Source organism: Montipora capricornis, chromosome 7, assembly GCF_036669925.1.
Source record: "Montipora capricornis isolate CH-2021 chromosome 7, ASM3666992v2, whole genome shotgun sequence".
NCBI classification, from domain to species: Eukaryota; Metazoa; Cnidaria; class Anthozoa; order Scleractinia; family Acroporidae; genus Montipora; species Montipora capricornis.
Window position 1 is genome coordinate 12,308,198 of NC_090889.1, and position 12,500 is coordinate 12,320,697.

General features: G+C 39.4%; 1 protein-coding gene and 1 pseudogene across 1 annotated transcript in view; both read right to left on the bottom strand.

Annotated features, from left to right (window-relative positions):
* Positions 1-12,500, bottom strand: part of LOC138055649 (hemicentin-1-like) — a 72,430-nt gene that overhangs the window by 20,921 nt on the left and 39,009 nt on the right. The gene's annotated exons all lie outside the window — the stretch shown is intronic.
* Positions 5,895-10,576, bottom strand: LOC138058192 (uncharacterized; annotated as a pseudogene).

Sequence of the window (12,500 nt, forward strand, 5' to 3'; positions counted from 1 at the left end):
CTCTGGCTTACAGATCGATATAGCTGAGTGAACGTTTGATTGAAGTTGTGCTTTTTTTGCGTGGGTTGATTGATGCATGCAAACCTTCCTATTGCAGGAAAAGTAAAGGGAAAGCAGCTAAATCATCAGCATTCAGGGAGGCCTATGGAAAACTATCCATTTTAAGGTCGATGTGTAAAGAGGGTGAGTATTAAATGCACACAATAAAGGGCCATTAGTCTGCATCCTTCTGGGATAGCATTTACTAAAGTCTCATAGTTTAAATTCAGTGACAGAAAGTTGGATGATTTGCTTAAACTAAGAGTTCTTATAAGCTTTTACTTAATTTTTCAATTTCCAGTAAATTTTCAGTACAAAAGAAGAATCAGTAAACAACTTTTATAGAGGAAAACCAAATGTGCTTAAGCTTTGGTAATCATACATATTAATTACTGGTATACACAGACTATTACTTTTGTTTCGAAATATTTTTCATTATTCATAGGTTTTTTATCACACTTTACTTGTTAGTTTGATATTTTATTATGAGGACCACTGGTTTGTTAGTGTTCATACTGTTTCTTTTTTCTAGTACCCTCAATAAATAAAGATGTTACCTTACCTTTTCGTGTGAATGGGGGCATACACAAGCAGATGAGACCGGCTATGTGCTAGTTATAGATGTGCTACACATAACATATCTAATGCATGAGTACCATTGATCATATGACACTGCACAGGCTAACCCCCTGATGCATAGGTTCATCTGCTTGGGCTAAATGTTCATAAACTTGGTAAACATCTACAGCTCACACTGTATAGCATTTCCAAACGGACGTGAAGATAGCAGAGTAACAATAACTCTCAAAAAAGAAACGATCGTTTTCAATTTACAAAACATGTTTCGACATACTCATGTCATCTTCAGTTGCAAATGAGCTTTTCAACGGTTGTACATTTGAATTTATGTTAAGGTATGTTGCAAAATTACATGTCAGAACTTGCGTACAATTTAAATATGAAGTGTGAAATGCGCAGAAAACAAAAATAGCGCACATAGCAATAAAATAAAAGACAAAAGAACAACGTAATTAAAAAGAAAGAGACAAATCTAAATGCCTCAACTGCTGATTAAGGATGGGATTTTCCCACTTAATGTGCAATGCCTCTTTGATCTTAATTTGGAATTTTGAGGCGGCAGAATCTAAGATCGTGAAACATTCTGTGTTACAAGAGTCATGACAGGCCCTAGATGACTGCAGGTGTCTGTAAACATGCGAAGACTTGTCCGACAAGAGATGCTCACGAGCACGCGTACGTAGGTGGCGAGTGGTCTCGCCAATGTAGCTGGCATTACAGCCAGCACACGAGAATTTATAAACGACACGCGAACGTAGACCTTGCGGTACTGAATCTTTCACGCTGAACATGTTTCTAAGTTTAAATGTACTAAAGACCAACTTAATATCTAAATCAGCTTTGCAATAGTGTTTGAGTAGTTGTCTTAACTTGGTCTGGGCGATTTCAGAAAACCTCTCTTTTTTGAGAGTTATTGTTACTCTGCTATCTTTACGTCCGTTTGGAAATATTATCCACGACATAGCAGGAAAATATGGTAAGAAAGTCAGCATCTCTGACCTTCGGAAGTTTGAGAAGACTTCTATCAAAGTAAGCAAAGCTGAGTTGGATTTGAATTTTCTCAAAAACTGTTTATCCTTCAATGTGTTTCCGAAATTTATCTGTTTTCAACTACCAAATACAAGTAGACATGATGTACATGCTATTCGAAAACGTCTACTACGAAGTGCAATCGCCAAAAGAAGAAAGGAATTCAGTAAGCTAACCCTTGTAAGAGACAGGTTGGCCGACCATATCAATGGCGTTGTTAACAACATCGATCGATACATCCTCTATCGAAGTGTAAAATACAATGTTGGAAAAGCTGTTAAACGTGTTATAGCCACCCACGAGAAGAAACTTAAAAACCTAACGCGAAACATGGTTCTACCATTTTCTCCAACGGAGACAGTTACCAACCTCTCTTCGCAGAACCTCACGTCCGAGCAACTTGGAATACTTAAATACGGTCTTTCACATTCTATCTGTACCCCCACCATCAACAAAACGGATGTGTTTTCTTGTTTCGAACTGATTCATCGCACTATGGTCAGAAATTTAATCGACGGGAAACAAAAGGGAAAGCTGGTCGCCGACCTCTCTCATCTTGCCCATTCATATGTTTCTTCACACCAACCTTCTGTGGCGGACTTAAGGAACTTCAAGATATTAAAGGAACTGAGAAAGAACAAGGACATTGTGATACTGAAGCCTGACAAAGGAAATGGCGTCGTTGTCATGGACAGGATTGCTTATGAACAGGGTATTTTTGCCATTATAAGTGACACTTCTAAGTTTAAGGTTATTGATAATGACCCCACTTTACAAAGGGAGGGCAAATTACAACGTTTTTTAAGAGCACTTAAAAATAAGGGTCACTTAGACAAAGATACATATGAGAGAATTTATCCAGTTGGTTCTCAACCAGCTAGGCTCTATGGCCTTCCTAAAATGCACAAGGCTCGGCAGCCTAATGAAACACCTCCATTTCGACCCATAGTATCTTCAATAGGCACCTACAATTATAATCTATCTAAGTTCCTTTGCGATCTTTTAGAGCCTCATGTCCCGTGTGACTACAACGTCCGCGACACGTTTTCATTTGTACATGAAATCAACCAGCTACCAACCTCTGGGAAGTTTATGGTCTCTTTTGATGTTGAGAGTCTGTTTACTAGTTTACCCCTTGATGAGTGCATTGACTTGGCGGTCACCTACATTTATCAGGGTAATCCTGGCCTTGCGATAAGCCCCGCTGACCTTAAAACCCTTTTTTCCTTCGCAACAGCAGGGACCCACTTCTTATTCAAGGGTGCGTTTCATGACCAAGTAGATGGGGTTGCCATGTGTTCAACCCTTGCTCCAGTCCTCGCAAACCTTTTTATGGGACACCATGAAAAAACTGGTTAGATAATTTCTCATCCTCCCAAGTTTTGTTCTATAGACGCTATGTTGATGACACCTTTTGTTTGTTCAATAACGAAGATGATGCGCTCTTGTTCTTTGATTATATCAACGCAAGGCACCCAAGTATCCGTTTCACAATGGAAAGGGAAATCAATAAGAAATTATCTTTTCTAGACATATTGCTAGACAACGGTCATCCATCTATTGTTACTAGTGTATATCGCAAGAAAACATTTACTGGTCTTCTTACTAATTATTTCAGCTTCGCCCCTTTGAATTACAAACTGGGTCTAGTCAGAACATTACTAGACAGAGTATATAAGATCAACAATTCCTGGGTTGGTTTTCATCTGGACGTCAAGAAGCTTATTTTCTTACTACGGAAAAATTGTTTTCCGTCGTGGGTGATCGACAAGATTATCCACAGGTATCTTTCTAAGAAAATGAGTTCTTCTCTGACTGGGCGGGACGCCTCATCCAACTCCGGGAAAACTTCTACGCACTTCTATAAACTCCCTTATGTTGGCCGGTTTTCTGAAATCGCCCAGACCAAGTTAAGACAACTACTCAAACACTATTGCAAAGCTGATTTAGATATTAAGTTGGTCTTTAGTACATTTAAACTTAGAAACATGTTCAGCGTGAAAGATTCAGTACCGCAAGGTCTACGTTCGCGTGTCGTTTATAAATTCTCGTGTGCTGGCTGTAATGCCAGCTACATTGGCGAGACCACTCGCCACCTACGTACGCGTGCTCGTGAGCATCTCTTGTCGGACAAGTCTTCGCATGTTTACAGACACCTGCAGTCATCTAGGGCCTGTCATGACTCTTGTAACACAGAATGTTTCACGATCTTAGATTCTGCCGCCTCAAAATTCCAAATTAAGATCAAAGAGGCATTGCACATTAAGTGGGAAAATCCCATCCTTAATCAGCAGTTGAGGCATTTAGATTTGTCTCTTTCTTTTTAATTACGTTGTTCTTTTGTCTTTTATTTTATTGCTATGTGCGCTATTTTTGTTTTCTGCGCATTTCACACTTCATATTTTAATTGTACGCAAGTTCTGACATGTAATTTTGCAACATACCTTAACATAAATTCAAATGTACAACCGTTGAAAAGCTCATTTGCAACTGAAGATGACATGAGTATGTCGAAACATGTTTTGTAAATTGAAAACGATCGTTTCTTTTTTGAGAGTGTATAGCATTTATAGTAACATTTTTTTGGAACGAGTATATTTCTTTTTTCCTTCTAGGAGTGCCCCTTCTGGCTATTACAGGCACTGCGGACGAAAGCACGCAGAAAACCATTTATCAGCAACTGACAATGAACAAGACAATGGTTAAGTTGTTTGTCAGTCCAAACAGGGAAAACCTGAAGTTTAAAGTTGCAAAGGTCAAAAAGGATGAAACAATAGCACAGCTGACCTGGCTTGTAAATGAACTTAAAGAGAAGGGACCACTCACTCCGCAAACTCTGATCTTCTGTTGCACAGTGAGGGATATAGCAACAATTGTGAACTGGTTTCTGGTAAAGCTAGACAATGCAGCATTCTCACCGAGAACGTCAAGGAAGAGGGAAGATTGTTTAATTGGAATTTACCACTCCCTTACAGTTGAAAGCAACAAAGAAAGGCACACCAAAGGCCTCAAAGAAGATGGAGTTCCAAGAGTTGTGTTGTCCACAACAGCCCTCAGTATGGGAGTAAATTTTCCCCACATCAGAAGGGTCATCATGTATGGACCACCAAGAAGCATTTTGGACTTCCATCAGGAGGCCGGTCGTGCTGGCAGAGATGGTTTGCCCTCAAAGGTAACATTGTATTACCACGGACAACAAGCAGCACATTGTGAAGAGGAAGTGAAAGACTTTCTCAGAATGCCTGGTTGCATTCGGGTGGCAGCTTATGCTTCACTGGATGCCAACATCACCCCTATGCAACCAGCCCATGACTGCTGTAGCACCTGTGCATTGCAGTGCAACTGTGGAAGAAGTGAGTGTCGTATCACCACAAGTGAAACTGAATTAACTGAAGTTGCCATGAAAGTGAGAGAGGTGTCACAAGATGACAAGCAGCTCCTGCACAGTGCCTTGCTTGAGTTGAAAGGTAGCATTACGTCCATTACCATTATGGCATTTGGAGACTGTCACGGATTTTCAAGCCAGCTTGTTGGAGACATCATTGAGAATTGTGACAAGCTATTTTCACTTGTTGATGTCCTGAAATTTGTTCCAGTTTTTTCTGCTAAACATGCCATGATGATATATGAAGTTCTAAATGATGTGTTTGATGACTGTGAAGACATTTCATGTGGTGACACTGGGGAAACTGTTTCTTCGCAGACTACCACCTATGACATGGAGTACCTGCTTGGGTCTGAGCATGACAATGAAGGTGAACCATGTGACTTGGACATAATGTAAGATTTACAGTAGATTTTATATATTATTTCTTATGTTTAACCCTTTCACTTCCAGAAGTGATCGACATGCAACTTCTCCTTATAATTTCATTACACTGTTAAGCAAACAGGTGATGATAATTGAGACAATCATCAACTTCAGGCTACTTAATCGATGGACAACAAAATTCTCCCAACTAGAAACTGGGGAGAGTATAATTATAGTTCTCACTAAGGAGAATGAAAGGGTTAATTAATGAACGAATAAAATGTCGCATCCTATGTCTTGCTACTTTGATAAAGATCATCTGGACATCACCACTCTCCCGAGAAGTCAAAGAGAGAACCCGAGCTTCCAGGCGAGGGTTCTATCAGCCATTTGAGGGAACATAGTTACGTCAAGATGATCTCTATCAGAGTGTAACAACATAGGATGAGATGTTTTATTGCCAAAGAATGATATGGCAAAGAAGTGAAGCAACAACAACTTTTTTATTCATCCTGAAAAGCTCGTGAGGTTTTGTTGCGTAAACAAGGTCCAAAACACAGTCAATTTACTCCGAAGGTCCGTAATTAGTGAAAGGAAATTTGACAAATCAGCATAATTTTTTTCAAAGTAATGTTACTTTCATCATTGGAATTGACAAATAAAATAAATAGCTTTGTTTTCAGGTGAATATGTTTCACAAGTGTGATAAGTGCACACTAAGCAAAAATTTTGAAAGTGTAAAAATCTGCTCTACAAGTAATAACAGTTATGTACCAGTGGTAAAATAAAAAGAATGGTATGTTTTGCCTTCTTTCATGATTACAACAATTGTTCTCTGTGGAAACATGAGTAAACTAAAACTGTCAATGTCACAAATTTGGAGCTGGCAAGTACTGATCATTAATTTTACTTCGGAATAGTACCTAGAAGTAAATTGATTTTGTTGCTGCCTTCTCATTCAGACCTCAGTTTGTACACAGTTTCCCATGTTTTCATGAGGCCTGTCATCCAAGAATGGAGTTCACGGTAGTCTAACTTTTTGAGAAGATTGGATGGGAAGTTGATGAACGATGGGTGCCCTAGTCTGCCACTCTGATGTCGAAAGGCTCTGAGTTGCATCAAGTCCTTCGTGACCTGTGCAACAGCAATTTCAGGGTTCCCTTGAGCTCGAAACCCAACTCTAGCACTGAGTCCACAGTCCTTGTCGATGCAATCCATGATCAGCTCCACAGGCTCTACAGTATTAGCAACTCTTTCTGCTGATTTCTCGTTGATATTGGAGCCCAGTGCTTTCCACATTGTCTTCACAACCTTGTTCATGTGCTCCATTCTTAAATCAAGAGGGATATTTCCACCTTTGATACCATGTTTATTATAGAACCTGTTCCACTTAAGATTGTGTGCTCCTTTTTCTGACAACAGCCCCCCTAATTTCACCAGGTAAAGAAAAATGACAGGCATATTTAGATTTCCCATTTGCTTTGAAAATAAGAAGGGCAAACTTGTAGAGCTCATGAAGCCTTTCCCCATCACCCTCTTTGATAGCATCATCAAATTCAAATAAAGTCAATCCAACTACCAGCTTTGATTTGTGGTAGTTGAATATAAAATCTTCATTTGCACTGGTCGTTTGACTTTCTGTGCTTTCTTGTTGGGCCAAAGTGAAGTTGGGGTGTTCTTGGACTTCGTGCCTTAAAAAGATGAACAAAATTCAATAAACTTCTTAGCATGAACCATAACATTTGATTTGAATTACACAAAAGTCATGACTTGTACCCAACAATTCTGAACACTCCAAATCACAAGAACAAAATCAAATGTTCTCCCAGTCAATCACAGCCTATGCAAGTGTTTCTGTTTCCTTCCTGCCTCTCCACTTTGATATTTTCCCTCTTTTGTGTAAGTATGTGATCCTTCCAACTAGTTAGTTAAAAAGGAAATAGGGACTCCTGAGGCAGAGTCAAACACTAATAATGTTGTATCCTGGAGTTCGAAACCTGATGAACTCGAGGGGTGGCCAGAAGCTCAGGTTTCCATGGCAGTGCCTGTACAAATGTATTATATATAATATATTGTAGAGGCACTACCATGGAAACCTGAGCAACCAATTAAGACACTTTTGTAAAGGAATACGATGAGTTTAGACCCCTGATGGGGTGCAGGGCTGGCTTAGTGGTGAGAGTACTCGCCTCCCACCAATTTCGTGTGGGTTGAGTTTGTTGGTTCTCTACTCTGCACCTAGAGGTTTTCTCCGGGTACTCCGGGTACTTCTCCTCAAAAACCAACATTTGACTTGATTTGTGTTAATTGTTAATTTCAATTTACAGTGTCCCCTACTAGTGCTTCAGCGCTAGAACGACTAGACACTTAAATAAAGTTCCGTTCCTTTCCTTTCCTTTCCTGATGCAGGCGTAAGCCGAAACGCGTCGGGTCTCCAATAAAGCGTTAAAAGGAGAGCTGATTCTCCATTGTGCAAACTATATGTGTGCATATATATATATATATATATATATAAAAGCTAGTTGATATATATATATATATATATATAAATACAATGGAGAATCGGCTTCCCTTTTAACGCTTTATAAATATCATGCACAAATGGATTGGTTGTGGTTGCCAAGCGGTGACCTTTTATTTATTTCTTAATCATTAAAATCTACTCTACAAGTAATAACAGTTATGTACCAGTGGTACTGTTGTGCTAAAAAATATTTCTACAATGGTTGCTAGTTGATTGGCCTACCTGTTACGTATTGCTCTAGTTGAGTATACAAGACCACATGCTGCACGGCAGAAGAAATAACCATATGTGTCGCGCTCATCATTCTGATATGGACTGTGGACATGGGAATGTCTTTGAACTTCATGCCTAAGCAAGAAAACATAGATGCATTTAATCATAAGCCACTGCAGAGGTTTTCAGTCAAGTGAGTTGAGTACTACTGCGTTGTTGACCAAAGTGTTTTTGTTTACAGTTCTGATTGGCTCGCTAAAATGTCTGTATCTGTGATTGTGATTAGTTTGTCCAAAGCAACCCTACATGTCATTCAATTAACAGGGGTTAAACAAATTTGGCCCAATTGATTTTATATACTTACCTAACCCTTGTTGAGTGCAGAGCATAAGACTTTTCACAGTCTCCAAGCCTGCATGGAAACCTTCCTTGACAACACTGTTCAAGTTCCTCAATTTGCTCCACCAATGGCTGGATTCCCTCTTGCTCCACTACATATTTCTGCACAAAGGCCACACACACATTAAAGAGCCATCTCCGTCTTTCGTCCCTTTGTTCATTCCTCTCTGGCACAGTGCACCTTGGGACATCTACACCACATGACATCATAGTTACATGAAAGCAAAATGAATTATTACTAAAATTAATACCAAGCTTTCAAAACAGCACATCCTTCAAATTTTATTACCAAACATATAAGGTAGCACATTCCCCTTCAATTGTGCAATACTTGGGTTGGCAGTACAATGCAATACAAACTTTATTGACACTCCCTAATGAGGGCTTTTCAGTGACAATAAATTAAAGTTAATAAATTTAAAGTTAAACTAATGTATGATTAAAAATGATGATACCACTTGCACAAACCAAAAATTGTGAATACTGTACCTTCCATGTTGCTCATGTCATACATTTCCATGAAGGCAGCACAAATATGACCTTCTACTTCACAATTGTGAAAGTCTTTGTATTCGTTGTAGTGGGATTCAATCCCCTTCGCTGCATTTGTTTTGGCTGTCCTATTGATACTTGCCCTAGTTGTTCCAAGCTCTTTGGAAGATGAGTCCAGCACAAACATGTCATACTCTAACTAAAAATAACAGAAATGACAGAAAAAGAAAATCAACTTTAACTGTTCAATGAGAGCGACACTTGACAATTGTGTAACTGACAGACCTGTGGTCCTCGGGATCCCGATAATAATAGTCATTTGGAAAGCTAGATCTACTTTAAATCTATTTTTAAAAAGCTGGCAAGTTTTCACATACCATGTACAAATTATACTTTGCATGCCAGTCCGCAAATTCTGTTTCAAGACCATCGAGCCTATCAAGTGCACTCTCTCCAAGCTGGTATGTCCACTGGGTAGTCCTTGCTCTTTCTTCAAACAACTGATCCCCATGCATGGGTATGGTAGCCAGGAGACATGACACGTCATCATTCACCTTGAGAACTGGGACATAGTTTTCTTGATTTTTCATCAGAAGCTGTGCCATGTCATGATCACCTGCTACATTGGGGTTGAGGAATTCCAGACCAAGAGAACACTGAAAGCAGTAAAAATCATGCAAGATATTATTTTATTTTAATAAAAAAAATCCGCATTTATGATTGGCTTTGATAGCCTGGCTAATTCTTCAGAAGTGGTTAGTGTTAACCATATTTGGAAAATGCCAGGATATTATCACCACTGATGTCAATGGTGTGATAATAGCCTCATATTATTGCATCATTGACATCACCCAGGGAAAAATGTTGATGCATTTAAGAAAACATTGCAAATTTAGCCAGTATAGAAAATATTAACAAGTTTCTAATTGTCGCAATGAGAGAGTACCTTTTATGTTTTTATCATATCATCAGAAAAAAAAGTCACTGAAATAACGTACAAATGCCAAGGAGTAAGCCCTGATTGGTTCAAATGAAATACGACACTTTTTAGGTCAAAAAATGGTGCTGGAAATATTTTGAAGTAATAAAACAATTTAATTGGCTTTTGTATGATATGAAAATTATGCAAGTCCTGGAAGGCATTATCTGACTCTGCTATTGCCTTGTAGGCTAACACCCACCTTGATCTGCATAATTCGTCATACAACTCAGCTTCATTCAAGAATTGCTCTAAATCACTATAATATCAACACTGCAGCAAAATTTATTCTGGGTATTTAAAAAAAAAAGTAATGTCTATACTGCCTTAATGTTAGAAGGGACAGGGTACATGTATCATGGAGTCTAACTTACACTTTGTGACTTTTCTGACATGACTTTAGAATACTTGTGTGTGATGTGGTGAACTACAACATCTTGCAAAGACTTGAAATAGTCGAGGTACTTGGTTACTACTCTACTAACCAGGACAGCCCATCTGTTTACCAGGTTGTCCTGCACCACTTTCACAGGAAGAAGATCCTCCAGCTCAATGTCCTCCATAGGTATCCGCGGGCATTTTTCATCAAGTTGTGGTTCAATCACTCTATTGACAACACCATATTGCTGGGTCCAGTGTAGAGATCGATTGGTTTATTCAGACGTCTGGATACGGGCATGGACCGTCAGATCTATATTGTCAACCACAATCCTAAATTGGAAAGGAAAATATATAGAATGACTATCCTGGTTGACAATATGGACCATATTGCTGACTTTTTAAAACTGCAACCAAGGAAACAGTCCAATTTCTTGACGTTCAGGTTATACATATTTGACTAATGAGACCTTAGACACTTGGTATACTTGTAATTAATATTAACATTACTATCAGGTAGCAGTTTCCCTGGTAGCACCATAGCAAAAGCCAGATTAATGCAGCATTTGTTGTACCTTGGGTCTCCAAATAAATAACCTTTTAAATTTTTTATGACAGCTCAAAACTGGACTAGGCAGGCTGTATCAGTCAAATTATAAAACAAGCTTTAAATCGCACTTACTTATATTCTGGTAGCATGGTGCCTCTCAGTTGCACTATTGCTGCAGTTACAATTGAAAATGTCAAAACTCCACCTTGTGCAATGCTAGCAAGTAAATCCTTGCAGTCCTTGTGCACATCATCATCAAAGTATCTGTAATCTTTCACTGCTGACACTGACATTTCAGGAGCACTTTCCTTTCCTGTTTGATTTTCCATTACATTCTGCAAGAACAAGATGCTGTGCTTAACTCTTTCTATCTCTGCCTTCCATGTCAGGAGTTTACATTTACAATTCTCTCCCATCTTTCGCTGGAATTCCACCGTCGATTCAGCTGACATGGAGACCCCTAACTTGCTCATTCTGTCAATATCCACACTTTTCGCGCCACTATGGAAGAGTATTGTTGACATTCGGTAAGCAAGTGCTGACATCTTTTGATTTCTAGCTCTAGCAACTGCAGCACTGGAGAGCGCCAAGGCATTTATTTTGCTCCCACTTTCACTAGAAGTCAGGTTTTCAACACCAGGAGCACCTTTAATAGCTGCTTCCCAATAAGGACACGAAAGGTGAACCTCTTCGAGGAATTTCTCATTGGTGAATTCTGCAATTTCTTTTGGAGATTTTGCTAGCAAGATCGATTTCCTAGTGTCCTTGCAGTACTCTTTAAATTCTGCGTCTACAACACGTTGCAACGACTTCAGAAGTTTACTTTTTACCTCCGGATGTCTAAACACAGTGTTGGCCACAGTTTGCCACTTCTTCCTGAAAATGTTCACAATTAGAGACTTTGATTCATCGGAGAAATTGCTCTTTATTTCGGTGCGTTGATTTGGGTTTAACACTAACACCTTTATCTGTGTCGAGGGCTGCCCAACGAGTTCGTTTATACTTAAATCAGACAATGTCCGATCGAGAACAGACTGGCTTGTTTCCCCAAAGCCCAGGGACTTTCTAGCAGGTACTCTAGCTCGTTCTACTTTCCTCCTCTGCGGACTTCTTCTCTTGGGAGAGATCGTTGTGGGCAATCCCCGTTTATGCCGCAATTCCTTCGCTTGCAGATATCCTGCTACTTGTGCCGCCACGTTTTCGTTCTCCTTGTCGCCTTCTTTCTCTAAAGCACATTTAATTTGGTTGTAGAAGTTGTGAGTTCTTCTGAGATTTCTTCCACAAGCCTTGCAAATCCTTTCCGAGAATCTGGAACACCTCGGAACTGAAAATCCCAATTCTTCGCAGAGTTCTGCCAAAGTCTTCGTGTCGTTGTACTCGAGATTTTGTAAAGATTTTCTGAAGACGGCCTCACTAAATTGCCAAAGTTTCCGTATTTAACGGAAAACTGGAACGGACAAAACCGACATTTATCATTTGTATCCGCTTGTGTTGGCTTGACAACTTTTTCCACGGCTTTTTTCGGAGTAGCTACGTGCAGCATTTTCCAATCGAAACCAATTTGACA